The sequence below is a fragment of the Hordeum vulgare genome, chromosome 6H, assembly GCF_904849725.1.
Source record: "Hordeum vulgare subsp. vulgare chromosome 6H, MorexV3_pseudomolecules_assembly, whole genome shotgun sequence".
Taxonomy (NCBI): Eukaryota; Viridiplantae; Streptophyta; class Magnoliopsida; order Poales; family Poaceae; genus Hordeum; species Hordeum vulgare.
The window spans coordinates 490,313,589-490,322,620 of record NC_058523.1 but is presented as its reverse complement, the minus strand read 5'-3'; the positions used below and the strand labels follow the sequence as shown (position 1 = coordinate 490,322,620).

General features: G+C 38.9%; 1 pseudogene; it reads right to left on the bottom strand.

Annotated features, from left to right (window-relative positions):
* Window positions 1-7,173: 7,173 nt before the first annotated feature.
* LOC123406144 lies at window positions 7,174-8,220 on the bottom strand (annotated as a pseudogene).
* Between the last annotated feature and the right edge of the window lie 812 nt (window positions 8,221-9,032).

The window sequence follows — 9,032 nt, the reverse complement described above, 5'->3', positions numbered from 1 at the left end:
TTAAACTCTACCTTGTCACACACCCGAGACACTACAGGATACAGCTCATCATATCCCACGAACGAACTCTGGAATTGCTAGATTATTCAGGCTTAACATTAAACAAAACAGCCCTGCCAAGCAAATGGGCCACAATCGGGGAGCAGCTCACGACTTGTTAGTTTGGTTGCCCAAATAGCTTCAGGCTTATCTATAAGCTATGAGCCAGGTGTGCACCTTACAGGATAAGCTTACTAGCTCACATAAATTGAATAGCACAAGAAATCATACAACCAACTAAATTACTAGATCTTTAACTGTCTTGTACAGTCACTTGTTTCAGGAGTTAAAGGAGTTTGACAGTAGAAAAAGTAAAACATTGTCTTTGCTAGGGACAAATCTTCCAAGAATCAAACACTCCCCATGGAACAGTTGAAATATTGAACACCTAGACGATTTCAAAATTGGACATCTACATGGCATGTGTCTGCCTTCAGTCCAGGCCACCAAAAAGGTCCCCCGAATAATTATTCCCTTTGCGCTGTTGTGTGTGTGTGTGTTGTCCAGCGAAACCCCTGTCACTGTCAGCCGCCGGTTAGGCGCCGACATCCCGGAAAATTCATCTTTGTATTTATGCACACGACTACACATGCTATTTTTTTTAGAAAAGGGACTACACATGCTATTTGTTTAATTGTAGTTACCCAATAACCTACAGGTTCAGTACATGCTGTTAGTCAATTCAGTAATGAACATAGATATATTTTAGTTCTAGATAAATTCAGTACATGTTGTTAGTTTTGTTGATTATCCATTTTAGTCATGTCAACATATATTATGAATGATTACCACAAGGTAAACATCCAAAATTATGAATGATACATGTTGTAGTGTGTGCTTTCAAGCAAGAACTCAATACTAAGCTATACCCAATGACTCAGGTATATGGTGACATGCTTTCACAATACTTGAACATGTACTGAGATAAAGTGTCCAGAAACATGCTGTCGGTGCAAGCTTCCGAACCTGATAGAAAAAACTGAAATTCATTGAATCTTTTCGCCACCAAGACAAACGGTTGGATAAAATAAAATTCCTGATCCATTACATGAAAAAATTATGTAAAACGAATAAAATAATATTATTGATAAGTCATGCTTTTTTCTTGCAAGAGTTGCAGATTTCATGATGCACAATCTGTATGTATGTCATGCACATTCATGACTCCTTTTTCTTGGCCCTTCTTTATTCTTTTACTTCTCCCTACCGAACGAACATCATTCGGAGGGTGTATGCTTACTTCAGTAGGAATATTGCAACCAATAAATGCCTCATATTCCTCTTGCCTAGTGTGCCTCACGGCTGGAACCTTTTGGTTCACAGGCTCCTCAATGCTCAACACACTTGATAGTAAAAAGTCTATGCCTTCATCTGATTGTTTTGCTATTTGAATTAGATCTTCCAACTTGTTGCGCACTGTTGAAATCTTCTTCTTTGCAGCTGCATCCAAGGAGTCAGCAGGCTTCTCTTCTAGAATATTCATCCTAACTTTTTGTCTAACTTCTTTTGTTGTCCAACATGAACTCCGAAACCGTATTCATGTGCATGGTCTACCCGAGCTGGTAGGGGTGCTTGTGTAAATTTGCATGGCCGAGTTAGGGAGGCAGCGATTGTGTTTTCAGAAAAGTGCCGTCAAAGCGTATTTAATTTTGGCTTTTGATCCTGAATGCCACCTGCTGCCGTTGTTCGGTTGTTAGTGAATATTTTAGATTAACTCCTTGATAGTCTGAATATTGTAGGAGGATTTGCACTCTGTTTTGCTGTTTGGGCCTGCCTGAATTGCACTTGCTTTCACACGAACATGATTAAAGTGTGTTCTCCCATCTTAGTATTTTATTAAAAGGCCATAGAAGGATTTATTAATACCAGAGGCTGTGTCTGCATTTTTTGCATATACAGAAACTGCTCTCTTATTTCATTGGTTGATCTACTTGAACTGCTCTCTTATCCTGATGGGACACCTCTCTTTTCTCCTTTTGCTACAGAAACTACCCTCTTTTTTCATTGGATGAACACATAGCTTGTTTGTCTCATCACTCTTTTTTCCTGGCCCCAGCGCGTTGCCGGTCCGAGAATCACCTCGCCACCGGCGTCGATTCTACCGCCGGGTTGTTCGTTCTTGTTCGTGATTAAGGAGGGGCCCGGGAGTGTTTTTTCGTGCCTTTTTTTTTCTCGAGCAGCATCTCGACTATATAAGTAGTACAGTAGATTTGTAGTGGTTGGATATCCCACAGACGCCATGATGGATATGGTTTTGTTTGGGGATCTGATTCTGATCTATGGACAGATTCTTGGTACGGTGCAGTGCGGGGTTGCTGTGTGTTTGCTTCTACTACTGTACATAGTTTGATTCGTAACCTTTTGCGATTGCATTCGTATGTATGAGCTGGAGTAGAAGATAATGTTTACTGCCTCTAGATGTTTGCATTCACGCGGCTAACAAGTTGTACTAATATTCAAGAACTAAGTTGTGGCTAACAAACTTCTCTATCAGTTAAATAGGGAATGAAGCTGCCAACTAGTATTATGTTTTTGCATCGGTCATTAGGCGGAGACTTAACTAGAACTTGGTGTTCTCGTCCTCAGTTTTTCTTCCTAGTTAGTGAAAGTGGCTAATATGCTCGATAAAGGTGCGCTTTAATGTATAAGGCTCAGTTTGAACATTTTGAAAAAGCCAGTCTGGCAACATAAACTGTTTGTAAAAAACCAAAAAAATAATACTAAAGTGGGTGTAAATAGGCTAAGGCCCAATAAGAAAAAGCCCAATAAAATAAAACCACCCATGTGATCAATTGAAATGGGTTGGGCTGATTTCAACCATGACGTTTTAATTTCGTCGTAATTCTGCCACGTAGGACTGGGTTTGATTGCCAACGACGATTTAGGATCGTCGTAAAGGTTACGACAATCCAGGAATCGTCGCAGAAGTTACGACGATTTCGATCAAAACGTCGCTGTTGTTCATTTGTGACGCTCCTTTTTCGACGCTTGGTTTTTTGTCGTGAGATCGTCGTAAATTAAAAACCGTGACGATGTAGCGACGAAAAAATAGCGTCGCTAATTAGCATATTCCTTGTAGTGTACGAGATCTATTTCTATAGCATTAAACTCTTTGTGAAAGAAACCAGTGATACATAGAATTAAACTTAGGAAAAGTACATGGCTGACTAGGTGCATAATTAATCTGTGTACTAACCATTGTTTCCTGTCTCCGATTGATGCTGACGTTCTTTCTGTTCGTTTCATCCACAGTATCACTTGTTCCCCCTCCTGAACAACACAAATAAAACATAGCAATCATTTTGTTACCAAATATGTACTCATCATTTAGTGCCTCATTTTAATTTATTTTATTAAAATGCAGGGTGTTCATCCCTGTGACAAGAGGAGCAGCATAACAGAATACCGTGCTCTCTTTCCTGCCACTAATTTTTCCTTGGCAAGTACCTAGCGTTGCTAGTTCACGAGTTCAGTTTCAGAGACGGTGTCTCAATAGTTTTTTAAATATATGTGTGCTCGTGCTTTTTGCAGATAGACGATGATGAAGATGCTCTTTGGGAACCCGATGAGAGAGAAGCAATTGATGTTGTTGCTACCTGGGGCATGAAGTTTATTGACTGGTAATTTTCCGTTCTAACTTCACTTATCTTATTCAACACTGTTTGTGACCACCTAGACCTTGCTTTGTTTTACAACATGTAGTTAACCTCGTCTTTGTACTAGCTGTATGCGATAAAGCAAAACTAATAGTTAAAAATTGTAAAAACTTACGCACGAGAATTTATGTTAGTAATTAATAGATGTGAGTATGCAAATATAAAGATATCTGCTTAAAGGTTTGTGGCCATCCATTTGCAAGTAGAGAACAAGGTTTTAACTTGCTTGCGTTTGAAGTTCAAGATGGAAGTATAAATTTGTTGCAAATAGAACGTATGCCCAAGTATAAACTTCTTGATTCTTCTAGACTAGATACAGTGGTCATTTTAGCCACTCTTAAGATCACATGAGTTAATTGATTGAGATACTAATTTTTTGATTTACTGAATCACCAATGTCTATGTCCAAGTTAAATTGTTAGGAATAAACAGGCCTGCACAAAGTAGCATTGATACATATATTTTCGTTCTAAAAAACTGTATATTCATGAGAGCAGTTTATCGTTTCTTGTATGATCCGTATTACTGCAGCTCCAGTCAATTGTCCTATAATCATTTTAACATAGGCGTTACTTTTTTATGTGCTATTGTATTAAAATGTGTAGTGTCCATATAGTGTGAACAACTCTGCCTACTCAATGACAATTAAAAGATCCGTTTAAACCTTTTCTAGACACCTATTTTATTGGAATCTTGAACTGGTAGAAAATTATTTCAACTAATGTCCTCTTCATGCCTGATATTGAATAGCTATAAAGGAATCAACTCTCGTTTATCTGTGATGTTTATTCATACAAGTTAGCATATTTGCTCAATTGGCTGATATTTTTCTATATATTGTAGGTGGATCTATAAAATTAAATTCAAGTTCACACTCATACATATAATGTTTTTTTATAACTAGCAGCTTTTATACAACTCTGACATCTAGTATAATGGATATAGTTTGTGATTTGAAGTTCCTGATCTGTGCTCTGGTGTAAAATTACGGTCTAATGTTTTTTGTTTTGTCTCTTTCTCTGTTGCTAGGAAAGCGCTGAGAAGATGTCGATGATGCCTACTTGGGACATTCAAATCAACACAACATAAAAATTTCTGAACCTATGTCTCATAGGAGAGTGGAATGAACTCTATTGTTAGCAGATGTGTCGTTGTTTTATTGTGCAATTCTGTCCGTTCTTGCTATATTCCTGTGTAAGGAAATGTATTCATGAGATGAGTTATTGTGTTATGTAAACATGGGAGATGTATTTTGTGATGTTATATGATGGATGATTTTAATTCGAATTGGAGTTTTCTTGATTTGAATATGAAATAGTGTTGGATTTAATACAGGACAAATAATTGGGTTGAAAAGGCCCAACAAATAGAAATGAAACCAAGTTCTCGAACAAAAAGTTGCTGAATTCAAAAATGAAAAAAGGCCAAAACTGAAACTGGATCAAATGTATTTGGGCACTAAAAGGCCAGGGCCCAAATTATAATGATAAAAAATCGAAAAAATAATACTAAAGTGGGTGTAAATAGGCCAAGGCCCAATAAAATAAAACCAACCCATGTGATCAATTGAAATGGGTTGGGCTGATTTCAACCATGACGTTTTGATGTCGTCGTAATTTTGCCACGTAGGACTGGGTTTGATTGCCAACGACGATTTAGGATCATCGTAAAGGTTACGACAATCCAGGAATCGTCGTCAAAGTTACGACGATTTCGATCAAAACGTCGCTACTGTTCATTTGTGACGCTCCGTTTTCGACGCTTGGTTTTTCGTCGTGAGATCGTCGTAAATTAAAAACCGTGACAATGTAGCGACGAAAAAATAGCGTCGTGTATTAGCATATCCCTTGTAGTGTATGAGATCTAGTTTTCAAGTACTTGTCGCGACAAACACAACGGTGAAAACGGATTTGAAATTCGACGCTAGAGTCAAAAGTTATGGATTTTAGAAAAAATGAAGCCTGAAATAAATCCATGCGCGTGGAATTGAAGATGAGTGTGCGCGATCGGACGGATAAGACACATGCACTCGGGGAGGCTTAAAAATGCAGTTGCACTTTTAAGTATTTAGGTAAATTTAGATACACCACATAAGATACAATGCATTGTATTAGTTGGTAAATTTAGATACACCACATAAGATACAATGCATTGTACTAGTTGTTTCTAAGGCCTGTGGCAATGCAAGTCTCTTAGCACGGTTTCATAGGCATTTTGCTTATGTGGCACTGTATTTAATGAAGAAAGACAGTGATGTTGTATCTTAGCTAATATACAACCTTGCCACGTGGCCATGGGTAAAAAAGAGGTGCTAACCAAATCACATGCATGCATGAGCCACAAATCATTAAATTTAGACATAACACATAAGATACAATGCATTGTACTAATTGTTTCTTATGTTTTTATTACGCATATGATTACGTGCTAAGAGACGATGCATTGGCACATGCCTTATGTTTTTGTTACGCATATGATTATGTGCTAAGATACGATGCATTGGCACATGCCTTAAAGGCCTATATCAATGCTAGTTTTTTAGCACAAGCCTTAAAAGCCTATATTAATGCTAGTTTTTTAGCACGGTTTCACAGACATTTTGCTGATGTGGCATACTAGTTAATGAAGAAAGAGAATGATATTGTATCTTAGTACTCTAGGCACAGTTTCATAGACATTTTGCTGATGTGATGTGACATACTAGTTAATGAAGGAGTAGCTAACATACAACCCTTGTACGTGGCAAAAAGTGGTTCTAGCCCAATCATATGCATGCATTATCCCAAATTATTAATGTAGATACAACTCTTAAGAAACAATGCATTGTCATAGGCCTAAGCCCCATCCCCCTAGCTACCACAGTCACCTCCTTTAGTCGATTGTCACTCTGTCTCATCTGTTCGCCCTTTCCTCTCGCTACAACAATCACCCTATTGACCATGTCGATGCGGCTAGACCCTCTCATTGACATTTCCCCTGCGAGATCAAAGAGAGCCGTGCTCGATAGAGGGATTGCCACCACGTCGAGTGTGTAAAGAGGACGTGCGCCGTAAGGTTGAATCAATCGTTGGCCCCTCCCGCTTCCCCCTCACCCTCAAGTATTCTTTATTGAATATCGAGGTCGTCTACGTAGAAATGAAAGTGTCGCGCACGCTGGCCTTAGGCTGGTTGTAATAAGTGGTAGCATGTACTAATATTATGTATATGATACTAGTCTGTGATACGACCTTTGTAATGCATAGTATCATAAGTGTAGTATCATAAACAACAAAAAATATTGTAATATGAGACCTATAGTAACATTTCAGCATTATAGCTCATTTGTGGCATTGTCCGGATGCAAATTAGGCTTGTTGGTACACACATGCATAAATGCATGATGACTTTTTTAATAGATCCACAAATAAAGCACCAATATAAATCTCTGGAATATATGAAAATATATATTGCATTACATGAATGAACACATGAACATAATCTATCGTGACCCAAACTTTTTCCAAATATGCTCGACTAAGTCACCTTTTAGTTTTTTGTGTGTTGGGCGATGACGGATTCTAGCACCTCTTTCTAGTACGTCAGTAAATGCTGGCATGGCACCATGATCAAAGACCGATGGAAAAACTATCGATGTGCATGCTTCTTCGTTCACATCAACAATATTGTCTGCATCTTATTTTTCATCCTCGACTATCATGTTATGCATGATGATGCATGCTGTCATAACATTCTTGATATCACCCCGAGCATATAAACGAGCAGGGTGACATAAAATAAACCATTGACTTTGCAACACACCAAATGCACGTTCCACATCCTTCCTAACCCCATCTAGGTTCTTGACAAACAGCTTGTGCTTTTCTATCTGGGCCATCGGTATTGACTTGATGAATGCGGCCCATTAAGGATATATCCCATCAACAAGGTAATAACCATGTTGATATTCCTTCTCGTTGACATGATAGTTCACCAGAGGTGCTTGCCCACTCAACTGTTGCATGAACAACGTCGATTGGGTAAGTACGTTGATATCATTGTTGCATCCCGGAACACCAAAGAAGGCATGCCATGTCCAAAGATCATGCGAAGCAACTGCTTCTAGAATTAGAGTAGGGACGCCTTTATCTCCACGAGTGAATTGACCCTTCCGTGCAATGGGACATTTCTCCCAGCACCAATGCTTACAGTTGAGGATTCCTAACATTCGAGGAAAACCACGACTCTCACCAACATCAAGTAAATGTTGCACATCTTCGGTGTTTGGTCTTCGTGTATACTCATCATCAAATATAGAAATAACGCCTTCGGTGAATAGCTTCAAGTAGTCAAGGGCGGTCTTCTCACAAATCTTTAGGTACTCATCTAGAGCGTCCGCAGGGGTACCATATGCCAATTGGCGAATAGTGGCCATAAATTTCTGCAATGGAGTGAGCCCTTCACGGCCAACAACATCTGTCCTTATTATGAAATACGAAGAGCACTAACCTAGTGCATGGACAATACGCTCGAAGAGGGGTCTTCTCATTCTAAATCTTCTCGGGAAAATTTTGGCGCTGTTGAGAGGATTCACACAGAAGTAATCGTTAACTAATTATTTATTAGCTTCTTCTTGCCGCCTATTCATATAGGTCCTCGGACCACTCCAACTAAGAGGTCCTGCTTCAAGAGCTTGCTTCACTTCCATTGCGATCTCCCTGGCGAACGAGTGCAAGATGTCCTCTTGGGCAAGGTAGTCATCGAGTGTGTAGAGGGTGGCATGATCTATGGTGTTTCCTTCGTCAGCATCAACCGCTTGATGGGAGATATCGTGAATGCGGAAGAGAAATAAGTGATGCACTAAGTTGTTAGTATGGGCTCATACATATAGTGTTGGCTTGGAATGCATAGAGCCAACATTAAACTATGAGCACACAAACCATCAGATTCACACCAAGATTAATCATGAGGACATAAATCATGAGGTTCACACTACAAGTAGCTGAAAAGTTCCATGAACTGAACCATCATCGAAAGTAATTGACTAGTAATAAGCTAAAGAATCCCAAAAGTAGGAGCAGCAGAACCGAATCATCAGAAGTAAGATGAATGGACATCTTCATTCATCAAAAAGTAGCAGCATGGGCAGATTCCAGACGTTTGCCATTAGAAATTGTCAGTATTATTTTCCCCTTGATCACCTAATCAAAAGAAACATGAAAAGAAAGTCAGTCAGTGAAGAATTACGTGCAACTATTAAATTGCACAAATGTCACATGTACTAGCGGACAGTGTCAACCAAGTAAATTACCTGAATATGCAAATAATGTGGTCTGCATATGCTTAAAGGCCATAGTTCGC